Below are 21,071 nucleotides of genomic sequence, written 5' to 3' on the forward strand. Positions count from 1 at the left end.
GTAGTGTAATCTGAGCAGGGAAGTACCATGTGCCTATGATATGGTTAATTCACTTTTTACCCCCCGCAATGCCTAAGGAAGCTGCTTCACATTTCAAAGCCGTGCCTACAGCCGCCTGACCCAGGTACAGCCCGGGCAGCACCGGGGCTGCCTCCTCCACCCGAACGGGGCTGTTAAACAGCTCGCTCCCACCTACCAAACCCTGGGATGGGGTATTCACTGGGCCGCTGAGGCTGTTGTCTCCCTTTCCCTGGGTGCCCAGCACAGAGGGGACTATAGCCCCCACATCAAAGGGGGCCAGCCCTCCTTGCTCCGGGCCACCACCACCACAGGGGCCATCGCCATCCCCATGGCCACTACCAAGGCTCCCCGCTGAGACAGCTCTGGTAAAGCCCAGTGAGGCCTCTTGAGACCCAGCAAAGCCTGGGCATCTGGTCCAGGATCTTTGGCAACAAAGACATTATTACATGGGTTGGGCTGCAAGACTCCCATCCGTTCCTCTCCAGTGTTGCCATCAGCTAAGTGAGAAACAATCTCAGGTTTTTTCTGCTAACGGAAGAAACCTTTCTACTACTGCTACTACTACTACTACAAAAAAAAAAAAAAAAAAAAAAAAAAAAAAAAACAAACAAACAAAAAAAAAACCTCTAAACTTTCTTCAATTAATTCTTCCATTCTATTGTTATTCATCTGTTTCTGGTTTGTATTTGCTATCGTCATCACGCGTAGTTCTGAGAAGACTACACTCCAAAGAAGGAAATGCCTCTTCTTCACAAATTCTGCACAGGTAAGAGTTAAACCAGTTGCAAAGCTGCATACACCAGAGAAGGTGCAGAGAAGAAGGGGTATAGTCCTCAAGTACTGTCACTCCTGCTCGTCCAGCCCCGACCACACCATCAGGTCCTAAGTGCCACACACCAACACCCAGGTGACTAACAACTAGCACCAACCTGGCGTAGGCTTTTCATGAATGTTTAGGTCTTGAAAAGGGCAATGGTTGTGCTATTCCCCAACTTTCTTGAAAGCAAATTCCATGGAATGCCAATGTCAATGTCTCAAATGCTTCTAAATCAAATTATGCAGGGAGGCTGAAGGAGCCCCACTTGGCAAAGAAATGGAAGGTTTCTGTTACTCTCTCTGCCAACCCTAGGCAGATGGGGGGAACAGCTATAGCTGCTTTTAAACAGCTGAGAAAGGCCCCCTAAAAGAGATTGAAGGGGAGCAAAAGTCAGGGATCTTGGAAAAGGAAGGATGTAAGACACAAAGATGGCAGAAAATAGAGAAGCTTTGGGGGCACTTTTAACTCTTGGCCAGAAGGCGGCAAAGCAATTTCATGTGAGAAACCTGCTTTTTAAATTCTTGGCCTTGTGAGTAACACCTGCAAATGCCTTGTGTGGGATTTCTAACAATTGCATTACGCATCTGTGGAGTTTTCCTATCTTCAAACCCCAGACTTTTATTCTAAAGCAAAGATGCTGGTTGCATCTTCCCTGTTGCATAATTTACTGAAACCAGTTACCTTTGAAATCAGCATGTGTGTAAAGTAAAACTTGAAATAATGTACTATATAGGAATATTTCAGAGAAAAATACACATTCTTCAATAATGAATTCAAGACCTCAGCTCAGAAATTTTATCTTGATCAGTTATAATGACAATTGCTTATAAAAAAGTAACAAAAAGGAAGTGAAGTGATCTCAAAGGTCAGGAATTGCAGCCAACAGACGTCTCTCTTGCTGGCTGTCTGCACTTATGTCCACAACTCGTACCGCTGCCAGGCACAGGCATCATCTCCATCGTGCCCTGAGCAGTGCTCCGTGGTCCTCACCCCATTAAATGGGACTCTATGCTCCTCATCCCTGATTCGTGTCGGTGACCCCTCTGATTCCTGTGCACCTCAAGCCTTCCAGGTCAGGGCCAGGCAGCGAGGCCTGCACAGCTAAGGCAGGTTACAGCTAACTGTAGGAAGCCAGCTCTTCGCTGCTTAATTTCATTAGCCTGTAGAACAGGCTATAATTTGCTGAAATGACAATTAATCAGATCTTATTTTTCTCTAAGGCAGTTAATGAACAGCCAATTAAGTGTCTCAGTAATTCTGAAATAACAAAGGAATACTTTTCAGAGCGACAACTAGCAGCTACTTAACAGCAGCAAGCTAGCATCACAGTAAAAGCCAGTCTGGCTGAAAGGGCAGAAGAGACCTGACTAGAAGGTCCTTTCACCCGCACGGTCACAAAACCACCATTTTTTTTCTGGTTCAGACAGTCCCTTAGAGCTCAGAGGCCCATACTGGGCCAAGCATGCCAAGTGTAGGTGCACCCCCACACACACACACACACACACACACACACTGCTTGTTCCCAGGGCTTTGCTTTTTCACCCCCTTCCCAGCTGCAGCTCTGCAGAGGGAACCGACCACTGCCTCCAGCCCATCCCCTGCACCCATTGCGGCTCCTCAGGCCTGTAAATGGCGAGGAAGGCCAGGGAGCACTCACAGTGCCGCAGGGCCAGGGCAGGGGCAACTCTGGCTGGGATGCCTGGGAGAGAGGGCAGCACGCTGCTGTAGCAGCCCAACATCCAGCTGGAAGAGCCTGGGCATCCAGAGCCTGCAAACTCAGTAGTGCAGCGACTGTCTATCTTGCAGTTCAGCTCATCTCTTTAACAGGCTCCAAACAAATCCATGAATGCTTAGGTTTGATCATATAAATCAGGATAAGATTAAGATATATAAACACAACTTAGTGTAGTACCCAAAAAGCAAGGAATGACATTTTTAAAAGAATCCATAATCCTGGTTTTTGAAGAATTTCTTCAGTGGGAATTGTGCTGGAGCAAAGAATGCAAAACTTAAAAGCTTCCAAGAGGGGGTCATGTGAAATTATTCTACTTCAAGATTTTTCCAAATCACTAACATTTTGATTCTGAAGAATTTTTGTAAGAATCTGCCAACAAACCATTCTTCACCATCAAAACAGACAATTTTTTGCAGTTTCTAATTGTCCTTCTTTTTCCATGTTTAAAAGAAAAAGATTTTGTAGAGAACTTACTTATGCAATTTCTATAGAAACTTCTGCAATCCACAATGACATTGCATATTTTTTCAAATAAAAAGCAAACCCCCCCAAAAAGAACAAAGAACATCCTTTGTTTCAGACAAAGAATTTCAGGAGAAACCACAAAATGTTCAAGCAAAACATTAAACATTTGATTTTCCACCCATTTTGCCAACAGTCTAAGTTTTCCCATAGTTCTAATATCAGTGTCAATAAGGAGGGGAAGGGAGGCAGGTCAGATGGACGACACTCACTCTGCAACTTAAAATCTGTGCTAATTGAATGAGGATGAAAACAGGATGTGATTTGCAGAAAGCATTTTTCTTCTTTAACTTTGCTTTGTTTTTAATGAGGAAACGAGACCTACTTAATCTACCCATCAGGAAAAAATGCCATTGAAAAACAACTAGAAGTTGTTACTAGTATTATTACACTAATCCTGGGCTCTGCTCCTGCCCAAGTGCTTGCCTGCAAACACCTAGCTCTTCACCCCATCCTAGTGACTAATGTGAACGTGACGTGCTTTGCACTCTCAGCGCTAGGGCCCATACATAAGGATGTTACTGATGGCAGATGTTTCTTAGTCGCTTTAAAGGGGCTTTAGAAAAGAAGGCTTAAAAAGAAATGGAAACATTTCATTTAAACCCCGGGGAGACTATTTTATTTAAAACACACACATACTTGCCTGACACACTTCACTGCCTATTTTAGTGGGGTTTTTTTTTTCCAGTGCAAAGACATATCACAATCATGGCAGCACGTGGAACTTTAGCAGCATGTTAGAGTACAACTGGACTACACAAGCATGCAACAAAATGCTATTTCTAGCCTCAGAGACAAGCAACCACAAACTACAGAAATGTAACCAAGAATTAGAATTAAATATATGCAACTGTCTAGTCTAGAGATAATAAACACCAAAAAGTGCTAATTTATTTTTTCACTCTTTACAGAAGGAGATATTTTAGTACATGTAAGTATATACCAGTGAGTTTCCTTTTTTATTACTAGCATCTTAGTTCATTCTGTTTAAATGTAGGAATAAAAGTGATGCACTCAAGTTAACCTGTTTGCCCAGACAGAAAAGATATCATTATGTTCTTGTTCTTTTACACATCCTAAATATTCAGACACTTGGAACACCCCAGGGTACTATGTCAACACTTCGAGAAGAATGCAAAAATCTTAATAAAAATGAAGAGAGATTGCTTATCATGTATTCCTGCTATTAACGTCTGCATTTTAGAAAACTCCACAATTATTACAAACACTTCCCACGGGACATATCCTTCTGGACAAGCAGCCATGCCAGGAACCAAATGGCATGTCACAAAGCAGATCGCATTTTTGGTTTTGCTCTAAAGGCAAACTAACGTTTGAGAGCATACTGCAGTTCCTCTTACTGAGTGGATCCATTTACGCTATTTACCAATTCGGAACTCAGGGGTAATCTCCCAAATCAATCTGCTCTGTACAGTATCAGATTATATCCTTTCCAAGTAGCCATCCAATTTCTATACATTAATCATACCCAGTCTTTCAAGATTATCAGACGGTATGCTATATTGATTATATGACAGAGCTCCATGCATGAGGCTGATTAGTTTAGAATAGGAAAACATGATGGGCTACCAAACGTAAGTGTTCTTGTTACAAAAATTGAGTAAGTAAAAGATAAGTGTCAACAGACCTGGTAGAGCCACCGGGCATGCCTCAGCAGCTCAGTAAGAAAGATGTTCTCCTTCAATAATGACTTGGTTAGTCTGTTAGTAAGTCCATGGTGACTTTCTGCCCTCTCGGCTGCAGCTGTGCTGGTGAGGAGACCTTCAGCTGCCTGTCCTTACACCCAGCAAGAGCCCAGCTCCCTTCAGATGTGGCTGGTCTAGCAGCCTCTGAGTCCTCCCTAATTCACTTCAGGAAGGAAAGAGACAAACCCCAAAGCCAGCAGGATTATCTTCAATAGTCTAATTAGTGGCTTGAGATAATCCACTTGATTTTGCCTAAAGCAAATTAGGAAGTGCTCATGTGAACTATGCAACTAGCAGATAGGAGGACTTACATACTGCCAGGAGGCAGTGACAGCAATGGGAGGCAGTGACCAGGCACAGCCAAATACCAGAGGAAAAAGTCTGGTAGCAGTCAGAGGGATCAGATATCTGCACAGATGCCCACCCTTGAGTCCATCCTCAAAGGGTTTCAGAAGAAGGTGCAAGCCAGGTCCAATAACTCTGCCCAGTAGAGTTGCTAGCATCTTTTCTGCCAACTCCATTAAAAGCCAATAATACATTCTGCAAAGCAAAACTATATTAAAAATAAAACAAAATGGGGCTTTGGTATCAAAACTAAAATCTGGTAGCCTGTTCCCATGCAAAATCCATCATGAGTGATACATTTGTGGAGGACAGCTGGAACAAATCCATGACATTTAATGACATGGTAAAAGCAAACCTTAAGCAAACAACTTTAAATCATTTGAAATACTACTGCGAATAGATGAAACTTTACAGCGCTCACATGTTACAATAATTAATCATTTCTAACAGTGTTTTTTAATTCTTAAAAAAAATAATCATTTGCAGAAGTGATTTTTTTTTCTATTCCGGCCATATATTTAAAGGAGCATTTTCCTGTGAAAAGGTTTCAGGCTGCAAAACACTTCAGAGTTTTAAATGTATTCTGTTTCTCTCCTATCTAAAGATTCATGACACCAGCAAAACAGTGTTTTTCCACCTTCTATCTTCTTTTTTATAATTAACCTGGCCTCCAAAGCCCACTGCACAGTACAGAAAAGCAAAAGTCCTAGAAGTTGTTTCTATAAAACACTTGAATGGGATTGTCACAGAAACACAGACAACAAATTGCCTTTTAATTTAAATAGGAATTCAAATCTCATAGGCATCCTCTAAGTCTCTGTCCATGCATGCATATCCAGTATCATCCTAAATGGTTCGCAAATCCTCAGGTAAAAGAACAGGTCTGTCCTTCCATGGGTAAAATAGCTGTTCGCTCTGAACCACACAGACACCCTTAAGGTGTTCAGCTGGTCCCACTCCTCATGGCTGCCGCAGAGCACCAGTGACCTGTGAAATTTCCCAGAAAGAACTGTTAATGGGACCTGAGCTAAGAGCTGGGGGATAGGTGCCAAGCCGAAATGATTTAGGACAGCACAAACGTGAGTGTAAGGGGCACATCTTAAGCTGATTCTGTCTGACAAACGTGGTTAAGTTGATATTGAACAAATGGCTCAGCTCTCATTTAAGTAATGCCTGGGGGACACACAGACGGTCTCTCCTGGATGTGGCTATAGCAGGAGTTGGCCGAGGACCAGCAGCTGGCTGGTAGTCCCCCACCGCATGTCTGGCAGGAGGGACAGAGAGAACATTCACTGCGCTAGTGCAGACTCAGCTAATTTAAGTCAAAAACAAAGGTGGTTTGAGCTAACCTGGCTGACTGTGCAGTGAGGTGGATTAAGAACACCCATAAGACCCCTTCTGCCAGCTCTGTTGGGGATATAATCTTTGCTGGTTATATTTTTCTACTTCCAAAAAGTCATGTATCTATGCCCCAGGAATTGCTTTTTCTCTCTTTCTCCATGACAAGTCTAGACACAACCACATTAAGAACCTTCTTTGACTATGCATGTACAGGTCTAAGGGGTTAGCAGTAACTAAAACGTTTTGTGGATATAGGAAAAAATGAGCTCCTTGTCTCCAAGGTGTGTTCACTGAATAAAGTAAAGAGTAAAAACCAGAACTGAACTAAAAGAAGTTTCATGCTAAGGATTAAAAAAAAAAAAAAAAAAAAAAAAATTCCTACCAAAATAGGCAGGAAAGAGTCTGTGAGGTGAAAAGGGACACTTTTTAAAACTTCATGTCACAAAAAGGAGTGTGTGACGTACCTCTTCATGACTTTTTATCTCCAGGGCCCCCTGACCCCAGACCACCTCCAGACCACAGAAACAGCACAGCCATCCATCGCATCTGGGGCTGGACATGCAGCTGTACCACGGTGGGATCGCCAGCGCAGAAGCACTTCTCACGCTCCCGTCTCCACCCACGTCTCTACAATACCGGATTCCTGGCACTGGTTTGGACAGCTCGGCAGTCATTGCCTGCCTTCATTCATAAAAATAAGGCCACACTGATGAAAGCCACAGGCTCTAGTGCACCCAGCAATAAATGTCAGTGACATCTCCTGATCAAACATTTACTTCCACAGCCACCCCTACGCGGGAAGCCTGGAGGTCACATCTGAACAATGAAGTCAGGGAGAGCTGCATGCATGGATCAGGGACAGTGCTTAAACTTCTCCCTGATTTTGGATTCAATCCACAATATTCATTAGGAAACAAGACAGACAAGGAATGTATGTCTGTCTTAAAGCAGACCAGGAGATATATTATTCATGAAAATTAAGCTGCATTAATTACATTAGGTTTTTAACACACAAGAATGAAAAGGTAACTCAAAGGATCTGGTCTTGCTCTGATCATGTTCAGCAGAAGGAGTGGATCCAGGCCACAAGTGAGCGGCAATTTCTTCATATCTAAGTGGGATATATGGTTTTTTTCAACAGTTTGGTTTCTTACAAAAAGACCACAACAATGTAAGCAAGAGAAAACAAACCACTTTCTGGAAAGCCCCTTTTAGAAGGCTCTTTCTTTTAGCTCCTGATCTATATGAACATGGAATTGGAAAAGGACCTCTTAGGATATTAAATCCAGGCCCCTGTTATTAAAGGCAACATGTCACTTCCAGCAAAAAGAAAGGTTAATATTATGCCAATGAGCTGAAAGGAAATCCAAATTTCTAATGCAAGAGAATGAGGGGAAAAGCTAAACAAAAGTGAATGCGTGAGACTGCATGACTATATAAGAGCCTTATTCTAAACACATGGGCTGTTGGTACATCTAAGAGGAGATAAGAGGCAGAATAATTAAGAGTCAAGGTTCTTTCTGCCACTAGGGACCTGCATACAACTTAGAAAAGAAAGACCTCAGTACAGTTCAGCCCTGGGACAGGGGAGGAAGGGGAGATCCCAGCAGGCACAGCCCTCTCCCGGGGCAGCGTGAGGCCACCTGAGATCATGGTTGCCTCAAGGTCAAAGGCTCATGGAAGAGGCAAGCAGCCCCGGCAGTGGTGGGCCAGCTAGCAGCAGTCCGGTTTCTTCAGAGTATGATGCTGAAAAGCCAGAAGGCAGCTGTAGGAAAGCATGTGCCCACGGTAAGTCTTTCAGCAGCCACAGAAATCTCTGGATAGTTTAAAGGACACTTCTGGTTTTCCCAGAAGCAGTTAAATCCCACCTCTTACCCGCAAACTAGGGGAAGAAACTCCCAGGCATGGAAAAATTTCCAAAGAACAGCTTGGAAGAGAAGACCAACACTGTAAACATTTGTCATCTCCCGGAATAAAGGAAAGAAGGCAGCTGTGAAAGGCATGGTTTGGTTTGTAGGCTTGGTTTGGCTTACAGGGGATGCAAAAATCTAAGGGCACAAGGATGACAAGGAAGGACAGCTGAGGTAGCTCCATACCCAAGAGTCTCCATGCAGGCTTTGAGAACTGAGAGCAGATACCAGACTCTACAGCAATGATAGCCACAGGAGCCCTTAGAGGTTCACACACACACCAGAAAAAGGCACAAAAAGCATAATTTTTAACATGGAGTGAAAGCAGGTCACAGCCTGGTGGTGCGATGTAACTACTTGGAGTTACTCCCACAGCCTGGAGAAGGCTCTGGGGAGACCTTATAGCAGCCTTCCAGTACTTGAAGGGGGCCTACAGGAAAGATGGGGAGGGACTCTTTAACAGGGAGTGTAGCGATAGGACGAGCGGTAATGGTTTTAAACTGAAAGAGTGTGGATTTAGATTAGATATTAAGAAAAAATTCTTCACTGTGAGTGTTGTGAGACACTGAAACAGGTTGCCCAGAGAAGTTGTAGATGCCCCATCGCTGGAAGTGTTCAAGGCCAGCTTGGATGCAGCTTTGAGCAAGCTGGCACAGTGGAAGGTGCCCCTGCCTATGGCAGGGGGTTTGGAACTAGGTGATCTTTAAGGTCCCTTCCAGCCCAAACCATTCTATGATTCTAGTCTATACTCTGTTCCTGCGAATCCAGAGGAATGGACATCTGCAGGGCTGGGGCGGTTCTGGCAGCGTGGAAATGCCCCAGCACTGTCCCTCCTGTTGATGAGGAACTGTCCAGCAAAACGCTGTATTTCCAAAAAGTGTAGTAACAGGGCTCAGTACCAACCAGAGAGATAGCAGTTGAGAAGATGCCATTTCGTCACTGTGCTGCTGCTCTATACCAATCTACCACCTGAGCCAAAAGCCAGCCTGGGATGTCTGGTGGGCTTCACCTCGCGCATATGCGGGAGTAAAGCTACACTCATGAGCACTCCGGTGCAGACTCCCGTGTGCTCATGGGCCTTTTCCAGTGGGCCAACGGCTCCCCAGCTATGCCCACCCAACCAGCCCTCAGGTATGTGGGTTGTTGTTGCTCTCCCATGCTGCATGCCTGAGTGGGACAGAAGGTGCCAATGGCACTGGAATGTCACCTTTAGTACCACCAAGCACCATGGGACTCACTGCCCATCATTGCCCCTGAAAGGCTACCTACCACTCATTGCACAAAATTGCCTAAAGATGGCTTCTTCCAGCTTCAAGTAGATCAGATAAATTTAGAAGTATATAATGCCACGTTATCACCTAAAGCAACTGAAAAGGTGTTAAAGTGGATGGACGGACAGATGGAAGGAAAAGAATGAGACCTCTCCAGTCACAGAAACTGATTTGAATTAAAAGAAAAAAACATTTTTCCTAGTATTTAAATACACTGCAAGGCTAGCATTCACCTTTTCTCCCAGTATAGGTTGCAAATCAGCTTACTGCAATATGCTCATACCAGCAGTCCCACAAAAGTGGAACCCCTGAGGAGCTACCAGGACTGAAGGCCTCAGCTGCTTTGCCATCAGTTTCTTGTCTTTACTGGAGAAGGTAAAGCACCAGCCACCACACTGAATTCAATAAATCCTACTCAGAGCCTTGCTTGTGAGACAGAATACATGGATACAATTAAAATAATATGGCTGTTGAAGAATAAGGCAGCGCTGGAAAAGGTTTGCCAACACAGTAATACCAATTAAGGGTGTGATTTTTGGATGATATTTTTACGCCAGCACCAGTCCAATTAATGCTGGTGTAACTGTCTTCAAAGTGATTTTGAAGGTCCAGATGACTCCATTTGGGAAAAGAAGCAGTTAAAAGATCCTTTTTTGGCCTCTGCAGGCCCCATTCTGCCATTAGAGGAAAATCTTTCATATTAAAAATGGTTTCACCCATTCCACTAATAAGGGTGTTCTATGTCTAGAAAGCTGTATCTTTCTCAGATAATTTTACACCCATCATTAACTATATACCATAAGCCGTAGTTTTTCTTGTTAAATGACAGACTAACCAAGTAAAGCCACGTTTATGGGATGTGCCCATAGCCTCCCTCTGCAACTGAAAGGGCAAGGATGCCTAAAACAAAGATGTCCCATGAGGAGGAGCAGGAAAGGAGAGAATCCATGTGCTGGTGTCCGTTAGAAAACCCTGGGAACAGATACACTCTCAAGCACCACCCCTCTACTCATCACCTATGGGTGCAAAGAAGCAAAACTCAGTACTAATATAACTCGGCAAAAATAATATCTTTTCCTTCAGTACCAAAGGCTTAGAGAAAAAACTCAGTGCCAGTGTGGCGCCAGTAAGCTCAAGGACCTTCCTGCAGGTGGTACAGACCGTGCGCCCAACCCCACCGCCTCTGGCCTCCTTCCCCGCGGGTGGCTCAGCTCTGGGCGGACCGAAAGGCTCCAGCACAAGCCTTTGAGTGACAAGAGGAAGAGATAAGGTGAGGGGAGGCATGGGGGCAGAGAACAGGCTGGTTCTCGCTCAAGCCCTGAACATGCCGTGGGCAATTCTGCTGCCTGTGGCTGGATTTCTCCACCGATCCTGCAAGCCTGGTCCCCCAAATCTCCCCGACACAGCCCCCTGTTCCACTCTGCCAGGGAGGCAGCCGGCAAGTGTTCACACCCAAAGCTGCTCGCTCCAGGAAAAAAAAGCACACCAGCAAAAGCAGGCAGAAAGCACTTTTCTTAGTTATCCCATGTATTTTCTCCTCTTCCTTTCAAACTTCCCCTTGGTTTTTGTTAAGCTCACACGAGGCGAGCAAGCCTGCACAACTTGGAGAATGCATTTATGGAGCAATTTTGCCAGATTTCCCCCCACCTCCAAATGACATTTGATTTGCAAACACTCCCACCGAACCACAGCCTGCTCTCGCCTCCACCCAGGGAGTTGTTTTCAATAAAGCAACAGCTCTGAAACATCCACGGCAACTTTTTTCCTTTGACAACTTGCCACTTTCAGAACAACAACAAAAAAAAAAAAAAAAAAAGAAAAGGAGAAAGAGAGGAGAAGCGGCGTAAGGAAACATTTGCACATTTGTCCCAGTAGCCGGGAAAGGGCTCCGGATCGCGTCCCCCGCACCGAGGGGCTGCAGCCGGCTCCGCTCCGCCCGCCACCGGCACCGGGACCGGCGGGCGTCCCGGGCCCTTCCGCCGGGCTCCGCGGGGGCGGCTCAGCCCTGCACCTCCGCGGAGCGGAGCGCCGGGGACCGATCCGCGCCCGGGGGCTCCGCGCCCGCGCTCCCCCGCTGCTGCACTTACCGCCCGGCTCCGCGCCGCACCGCTCCGCTCCGCGGGGGAAGGGGCAAGGGGACCCCGGGAGCCAGAGGGAGGGGCCGGAAAGCTGCGGCGGGGCAGACCGGCGGCGCGGGGTGTTTGTCTAACCCGACACCGGGGGCTGCTGCTGCTGCCGCCTCCGCACCGCGCTCCGCACCGCGGCCGGCGGCAGCGCGGGCCGGGCGGGAGGCGAGCGCCCGCCGTCCCGGGGAGCCCGCGGAGCGGGGCTGGACATACTGAAACAATGAGATCGGCTGTTTTATAACGCTCACGTGGAGGAGAAAAGTCTGCATCCTATTTCCTGGGGTTTGCAATTCAAAAAAAAAAAAAAAAAAAAAAAAAAAAAGAAAGAAAAAGGGGGAAAAAAAAAAGCGGGCGGTGAAAGCCGAGCCCCGTGCCCGCCGTGGGGCTGAAGTGCCGCACCTCCTGGATTTGTCCAGGTTAAGCCTGCTCACTCGATCAAAGGTGGCTTCGAAATTGTGCGAAGAAGCACTTTCAATTTTCTTTTCGTCCCACTGCTGCTTTCTGAGATCTAAGTGGCCCCAAACTTACCTCGCCGTGAGCCACCACAGAAGCATTTGGTGATTTTGATCCTAATCTTTACATCGAGAGAGTCCAGTTGTCACATATATGTGACAATCGAGACTGTTTATAGCAACCCATCCTGGTATGAATTAGACACATGTCCCCGGGAAGAACAAAGTCACTGCAGCACTATGTCATCAAGAAAACATCCCTCAGAGGGTCTTAAGAATAACCCAGGGTGCCTTCTCCCAGCCAGGCAGCAGGGACGTGCCTGCAAGCCCAGGGGGCTCGCTCAGAGGGAGCCCGTCTCATCCTGGATGGGGAGCTCTGGGACCTCCCTTTGGGGCACCAGGCTCAGCTCCCCCCTGCATTTCTGCCCCTTCAGCACAAGCTGTTTCCAGCCCTTAGCCTGGCTGTGGGGCCAGCCCTGAACCTCTGCAACAAGCGCCTGGGGTGGGCAGCACAGGGAGACCCTGCCGGGCTGTTTTCCCACTGCAGAGCTCCTCCATCTTCTCGGGCATTTACTGGTGGGACAAAGGGACTGACCAAACACTCCCTGCACGTCCAGGCCTTGCTGCTGATCCTGTTTGATGCCCACCAAAGCTGTTGGCAGAGGGCAGCTCTGCCCAAGCCTGCGCGGCACTCATCAGCCCTCAGCAAAATGGCTCTGCACCACCAGCCTGCCCCTAGCACAGGCAATGTGGACAGCTGCCTGGAGCAACCAGCTGATGGATGTAGCAGAGCACCCGCGGTCTGACTGCCGGCTTTGCCTCTCCCAGGCACCAACGGATGGAGCAGCATCTACTGCTGCAGTCGGAGGTGCTGGCTCCCTGCAGTGCTCCGTCATCTTCTCCTGTCACTGCCACCCTGGGGGAGAGGTTCCTCATCACGCCCTTCTCCTCCTGTACTCTCCTCTCCTCCTCCAGCAAATGCAGCTTAGCCCAGTCTGTGACAGTAAAAAGGCAACATTATCAAAGAAATTTTTGGGCTGCCTCTGGCTCTCAGTAGCTCCCATCTACAGGCAAGTTTGAAATCTGCACAGACAAAATGTGCGTACAATTAGGGAAAAGTAGCAGTGTAAGAATTTCCATTTCTGAATACTGTGGTATCCTGTCTCCGACACAGCCAAAGCTTGGGAAAGCGGGACTGTCTTACTGTGTGATGTTGCAGCGTGCGTGGGGAAGGGGTTTGATGCCGATCGCTGCTGGACACCCTCAGGGGTAGACACTACACAAAATTATTGTGTAACTTTAGCCAGAGGGAATAATGCTGTTTGCTTTGTGAGGAAACAACCAACCCTCCAAAAATGATCCTACCAGTCCTGAATTTCATCTGAAGGAAAAAAAGAAAGCATAGAAAGAGCAGAGGACTCCGATTTCTCTCCATTTCTGCGAAGATGCAACGTGAACATTGCTGCTCTGAAGGTAGAGTTTACAGTCTCCTTAAATCATCTGGTGACAGCCCATGAGTGCCGCTTGCTGTCACCCAGCTGTGCCATGAGCAGATGGGAAGCAGCAGAGCCAGCGGTAACGCTTCATCTGGGCTTTGCACTGGGTTTGTGGCTGAACTGGGAGCGAGCCCACGTCTGCCAGTTCCACACCCTGGGGTCTGAGTCACGCGTGTTTGAGGAAGACCGGGAGAGACCAATGGAGTCAACCCCAGGACTGTGATAAAACTAAAACGGAGATTACAGGAGACTCCTGAAATCACTCCAGCAGTTTTTACTGTTAAAGCCATGATGGCCTCAGCAAGGCAAAGTCTGTAGGTAGGGGTAAAATCTCTCATCAGACCAGTTGATGCACATGGAAAATATTTAAGGAGCTTTCAGGCACATAAATCCTTCCTCAGATCTAAGAGGGGACTGCAAGCTGCACCTCTGACTATGGAAGGTCTTCAACATGAGGTTTCCTCTCCCTGAAACACCCACTGACTGTTATCACCATTTTTGCGCCACCAACACAACCAACACAGCCAGAGGCAGCAGGAGACGCCAACAAGCAGGCCCATTAAAGACAGAAGTTAAAAATCCTTCTCACTGCTTGTACAAGAGCATCTCTAATGCCCTTGCTACACCCAGACCTGAATGTATAGCAATGGGGGGGGACTTCAGGAGGAAACATGACCACAGACTCAGTGTTTGTTGCTGCACCTTTAGGAGGGGAGACGTGTGGGGAAGTCATGCACAGAGTCTCAGTCTTGTGTCCAGCAGCTGAGGACTGAGCTGAAGGAGAGCAATGGCACTACCAGGGCGGATAACTGACACAGGAAACAGACTGTACCCTGCTCTGCCAGTGATCTCTGGCCATGCCACTGGGACAAACCAATTCATCCCTCTACATATGCGTGTAAAACAAAAATAACAGATGCAGTATGGCCCCAGAGGACCTTACTGTAGAGGATAGAAACTCCTCAGCACAGCAGAGCAAAATGGCTGTTAAGAACCTGCCAGCTCAGCTCTGCTGCGCCTCACCACAACACCACTCACCTGGATAAACTCAGGAAGCCCTAAACCTAAATCAAAAGTTGGAGTCCTATGCTAGTGGCCTGTCCTCAGGCAGTACTTTCACTCAATTTGCCTGAGTAAAAATATGGCTCAGAAAGAGAGTAATTTTTTTTAACATCATAAGATCACTCAAAATATTTTGCTTTGACTTCAAGTGACACTGAAGAATTAATACATCCAGGATTTCATTAAGTGAGGCTAAATGGAAATATCCATCATTTTTGAATGAAAGAAAACTGACAAAAACCCCATTGTTTGGGGACTGAAAGTATAAGGCAGGTCATGTGAATCCACACAAAGATACAGAGCAGTCATCATCGTTGGTGGGATTAGCACATACCCACTCCGGGACTAGCTTTGGAAAGCAAAACTAACTCTTTGAAAGTCTGACTTAAAGAGGAAAAATGTTCTTTTGGACTTTCATCCAGCCATTTTTTTGCATCTCCAGCACTCCTGAAACTCTGAGCGCTCCATTGGGCACCGAAGGGGAGAAGGGTAGCACTGCCTCCTTCCAAGAGTCAGGTTGGAAACCAGAACACATAGAGAAACCTCTGTACATGGTGTAGTTAATCCTAGAGAACTTGATCCACTTAGAATCAGCTGGAGCTTTTCCAAATAAAAGCCCCAAAGAAGAGGAAACAAATCAGGGGAGAGAAGATGTGACATTTTAGAATTCCAGGGCTAACACAAAAAAAAGTCTTTAGTGTTTCCTAAGCAACAGTTTCCTAGTTGCAGACCAGTGGGAACCACACCACCAGTGTCTCCTCTACTCCTTTTTTTGATGCCACTAAATTGTAGGAACTCTTTTGCCACATATCTTCCATGACTCTCTCTTCCACATGGCTATAGCATTCCCACTTTAAAGCAGTGCAACTCTGGTTGAATAACCACAGAGCAGAGCTGAACAATTGTCAAGTGCGGGAAGACTCAGACTGAAATATTTCCTCACACGTCCTCATCCAACCACAGTTTTTCAGAATTTGGGAAGATGTCACAAAGCAACAAAAAACAATGCCTACTTGGCCAAAGTCAGGCCATTCAACAGCATGCCTTTTATTCCAGTGTACAGTTGAAAAACATAAGAAAAGTACAGCTCACGTAGGAAAAGCTTTTAGCAGATGTTGCTGCTTTGAAATAGCAGAGAGTCAATATTCTAACACATTTCAAACAAGAGAAAAATTGCACACTTTATAGACTAGCCCAATCCACACAAATCAATTACAACATATGTCTACCCTGAACCCAGTGGAGAAAAGCTCATACTGTTCTAGAGATTTCTAATCACCAGGACTTGCAAAGATTTACTGTGACCTGCATGGTTGAACGCTTAACAGTGGAAAGTTAAAGAAACAGCCTACAAGAGAAGATTCCTGTGGTGCTGGATGAATGCAGTGTGAGAATTACCTGCCTGGACAGTTTAGGAGGTTGCCCTTTCTTTATCATCAACCAGTTTTTCTGCAGGTATATTTCCTTCAAGGGCACTGAATCGGTGAAGTCACGCATGTGTAACAGAGTAAAGCATAATTCTTTAAGCAAGAAGCAAGTGTGCCCAACAGTAACTTGCTGTTAATTTAATGTACTGACAAACCAAGAGCACTTAAAAGCAGCATTTGATAAGGCATTCTTTCAGATTCTGACATTTTACTGCAAGTGCCTGAGAAATGTACCCAAATCTAAGATCAAAGGGCTCTTCAAGACAAATGGCAGGAAAAATATCTTTATCTTGGAACCTGACTTGAAACTATTCCTTGTTCTCAAATTTTTTCACCATCAATAAGTACATAATGGAAAGCATGGCTCTCAGAAATCAGCACTCTGATGCCAGCAAATGTCACCTCATCGATGAACTTTTGGACTGCAAAGGCTGCTGAGACAAATCCTCTGCCAAGGCAAGCTCTTCCTTTACCCCATAGCCATAGAAACAGGTATAACATGCCCTCTTCCAGTGCTTGTTATCTTCATTTTTGTCACACGTAAAGTTCCCAAGAAACCCCAGCTAAGCATGTCAGACACACTTTAGTTTGGACTGATTTCTGATTATGGAGTAGTGGCTCAAAGCTGACATCCATACAGATATGCACTGAGGAGGTAGAGTTGCATTTTTCCCCAGTCACCCCTGTTGGTATCTCTCATTTCCTCCTGGCCATCCCAGTTCCTCTCACAGGATCTTCAGTACCTGAAGATTTTGAGAGTGAGAAAGTTGAGGATGCAATTGGAACAATGAGGGGGCTTTATTGTTTTCTTTTTTTGAAAGTGTTCAGTATTGACCTTGAAGTTTTGAAAAACAGATGAAGCTCTAGCTCTTTGTGGTAGATGAGCGACTAATGCAGACCATTAAAATCCACTTCAGATTTGCTGCAGCAAATTGCATGCAGGTTGTAAACAAAACAAAACAAATATCCAAGATAAGAATGACCGCCAACATGCTGCATCATGTGAAGCTACCCTCCAAGTAGTGCCTTGCATTATGATTCTGAAACATGCTCTTAATTTAGAAAGGATAACAGTATTGAAATGTCATTTCAACAGAACATTGCAAATACTTAAGGTTGCCAACTAGGACCCAGAGCCCACGGGCTCTTTCTGTGTGGGCTCTTTTTATGTGGGTTTTTGCACCCACATACAACTCCGCTAGCGTCAGCAGGGTTCTCTGTGGGTGCAGAGATCTGTCAGCACTGCACCCAGCCTTGCTGGATATAGCAGTAGGTAGGATGCAGGAGAGCAGCCAGTGTGAAAGCCAGGATGGCTACAAGTTGCAAGAAGCAAGCAAGCAATGGGAAGCCAGGCAGCCAGACTGTGAGTAGGGCTGAAATGCCCTGCAAAGCTGTGCACGCTCTACATTAGTGTTCTTGTAAAGAGCCACTCCAGTTTTCAAACTCTGGAGTCCTCTTACATTTTTGTCCCCTATTGGTGCATGGAACAAATTCATGTCACAAGACACTAATTTGTCTGGAGAGGACTTACTGACAGGGCAAATAGGTGGCATTGCCCAGAGCTATTCAGAGCAAAGGAAGAATTAAGGATTAGGGCATCTCCCAAAGGACACTGACAGAGCAACTGGCAGGCAGTAAAACCGGGAGAGGGACTGACAGCAAAGGAAACAGAAGGCAGCAAAGTGCCCCTGTCTGGTAACATTGGACTGTTGCTTCTCTAGGTCCACTTAGGATCTGAGCATCAATGCAGGGTGCTCCCAGGGGAGCAGGACTGCCACGGCTCCCTGCCCTAAGCAGCAGCCCCCGACAACTGCACAGTGAGGAGGAGGAAGGGCAGCAGCCACCTGCCAGGGAAGGGGAAGGGATGAAATCAGAGATGCTGCAGGGCCACGCAGCCAGCCCCAGGCAGGGTGGCAGGGATAACTAAGTTCTCCATTAAGTTTGTGTGGGCTTTTTTTTTTTAATCCCTTTGCCCTTTCAGTGCAAGCAAGGACTTGCCAGGTTTTTAACCTGAAGTAAAGAGTATCTTCTGTCATTCCTTTACTAAGATATTTAGTTTACATACCTCACAACTACTGAATTTTACCTGCTCATCTTCTACTGCCAGGAGCTTTTCCCTTTGTGGAAATATTTCTGCTCACAGCAGTGTGGTGGCTTATACTTGTATGGCCACCTTAAAATTAATAGTGCTCGCATTTGCTTCCAAGATGAGCACATATCCATCTTCTGCCGCAGTATCCTGTAGCTATCAGGAGTTGCTGCTGCTAGAGTCAGCATCTTTGCCCATGTGCACACTGCCCACGCCACAGAACTCCCCCAAAATGGCCTATGTGTGTTCGCCATGGCACAGACAGTGCTGCAGGCTTGTTCTTGTGCACTCATATTTCTGCTCTGGTAAAATCTGGTGTTCATTCCCCACGTCCACAACATTAGTTCTATGTGCTTTTCACATGTACCAGCCTATGTGGGATCCCCTTCTTTCCTTTCCAAACTATCAATTAATTTTGTAAAGGTTTCATTCTGGGCCTGCACATTCCCATCTAGATTCCAGTCACAAGCTTGTCATCCCCATAACACGCTCCATTACCAGCCCAAAATGGGAAGATTGTGTCTTCATCCTTGAAGCGAGGTCTGATTTCCATCTAATAATTCTGCGTTTCACTGCATGGGAAGTATAATTTCTCAAGTTTCTGCTTTGCTATCTATCTGGAGTTGCCCACTGCCTTTGCCCACTCCCCGAGTTACCAGAAAATTGCCAGAAACATACGGCCCTTCAAAACCACTAGAATCATAAATAAATCTACATCTATCTCACCTCTAGTGCTCACAAATGCAGAGGGAAACACTGTTTAAGCCTTCTCTACTCTCCAGCAGGATCTCAAATCCCAGCAGCACTTTACATCACCTTGTTAACCCAGGCTGTTGCTTTGTCTCGTCTGGTCCAGATATGGGCATTGCTCAGTCCTCACACGTGACTCGCACACAGGAATCTCTTCTAACCAGCACCTAAATTTTTGTGATAAGCCTGGTATAACGCCAGCCACGGTGACATACCAGACTAAGGCAGAGACCACCACTGCTGTGAGAGGTTTCTGGCTCAGCCCACACAGACAGAGACCAGCTGCCAATGAGTGCAGGTCACTGTCAATAACCTCTGCATTTGGGAGGTACAGCATGGTCCCCTTTGACAAAGAAGTGCGTAAACCCTTATAATTACTTGACACAGATCATTGTTTTCCTCTGGTGGATAGCTCAAATAAAAATGTTTTCATTGAGGCCAAGAATGCAGGGTAGCAATCTGCCCTAGTAACATCCTGCATTCGTAATAAATACCTACTATACAAATAAACCACCTGAATGGCTATTTCCCCAGATGTCACAAAGTTACCCCATACGCAAGTTGCTGTTTGATGCTACCTGCTATCCTGAAGGAGCATGATGGGCAATTCCTTGCCATAATACTTTTCAGTAGATATTACAAGCCATTATCATTAAAACATCTGAGAAGCTGCCCTAGTCTGGGTGTGGATCCAGCCACAAGGCTGGCAGAGCTGTGCCACACTGCCTGGCTCTTCCCTCCAGTAACACACCAACATGGGGATGGACTTGGCATAGGCTGCTGGTTTTACCACTAAATCTGTCTCTTGATCCCACCAGGCAGTGGGGGCCACCACCAGAATACTCATCTTCAATTCCCCCTCCCCCAAAGCTATTCTCTAGTAAAAGCATCAGCCTCAAGCTTTCAGCACCTTTTCCACAGAAAATTAGACTTATGTTAAAATAAACCAGTTGGGTTAGAAACTAACCTACTGTTATTTAGTATGAAATTGTCATTGCTGATTTCCTTGCTTGTTTTAAAATGCAAATGATACAAAGAAACAAGTAAAATGGTGTTTTGACTGGTATGGTGAAATGGGTGACTGTCACCAAATACTGGCAGACCATACCTCTCCTCCAGCCAGGAACAAGGTCTCATATTAGAGGCTTCCCAAATTGGATAAGGTGTGGAGCTAATAAAAACTTGAATCAGCCTAGAGACCTGATGATTAAATCTTGGAAAGCTGAAGGCCATGTGAGCCAGTTAGTACCGACTTCTACTGTGATGGATCTCTAACAACATGTGAAAGTTATCATCTAGTGAGGCAAAACATCCCCGTTGTTGGGCAGCGCAGACACACAGCTAGCCAAGTTCTTAGCAAAACCATCTCATGAGCCCCACAGGGACTATTTGGAGATATCATCCTGCACAAATATACCTAGCTCACACAAAATCATCTCAGTTCAAAGTTAAAGAGTAGTCCCAATGTTACCTGCTCTGGAAAAATCCAACCGAGATGTTTCCTTTCCTTTTTTTCCACTGCAGCTTTGGAGCTGGATCCATGCAATAGGCATCCACAAACAGCACATATTCTTTGCTGAATTTATGGATGCTGCTGTGTAGGAAAGTAATGAGGCTGTAATACTATGTGGCCCTGGTTAGTTAATACTCAAAGGCCAACCCATGATTGCTTTGGATGGGGTTCTCCTGTAACTACTGAAGGGAATAGATGACCCTATAAAACAGACAGCAGCAACGCCCCTTTCACAGCTGTCTCCAGTTTCTCTCCTGAAATTTGGCTGGGTGTTTTCTTCAAGATTCAGAACACAGATGTAAACTGTTTAGGGATATCCCTCTTTCTCCTTAACAGTGCCAGAGAGAATGAAAAATGTGGCCTGTTAGTTTTATAACCATCTGAAAGAAAAAAAAAAATTAAATAGAAAAAAAAATAAAACCCTCTACAGTGAGGGTCTGACCTGCAGCAGTCTGGTCTGTTTTCTCAACATGTTAGAGTTTCTGGGG

General features: G+C 45.8%; 1 protein-coding gene across 1 annotated transcript in view; it reads right to left on the reverse strand.

Annotated features, from left to right (window-relative positions):
* Positions 1 to 11,916, reverse strand: part of FBLN2 (fibulin 2) — a 109,252-nt gene extending 97,336 nt beyond the window's left edge. Inside the window, exon 1 of the mRNA XM_049826937.1 lies at positions 11,756 to 11,916. The gene's annotated coding sequence lies outside the window, so the exon portion shown is untranslated. The remainder of the gene's footprint in view (positions 1 to 11,755) is intronic.
* Between the last annotated feature and the right edge of the window lie 9,155 nt (positions 11,917 to 21,071).

This window comes from Accipiter gentilis, chromosome 23 (genome assembly GCF_929443795.1).
Source record: "Accipiter gentilis chromosome 23, bAccGen1.1, whole genome shotgun sequence".
NCBI lineage: Eukaryota > Metazoa > Chordata > Aves > Accipitriformes > Accipitridae > Astur > Astur gentilis.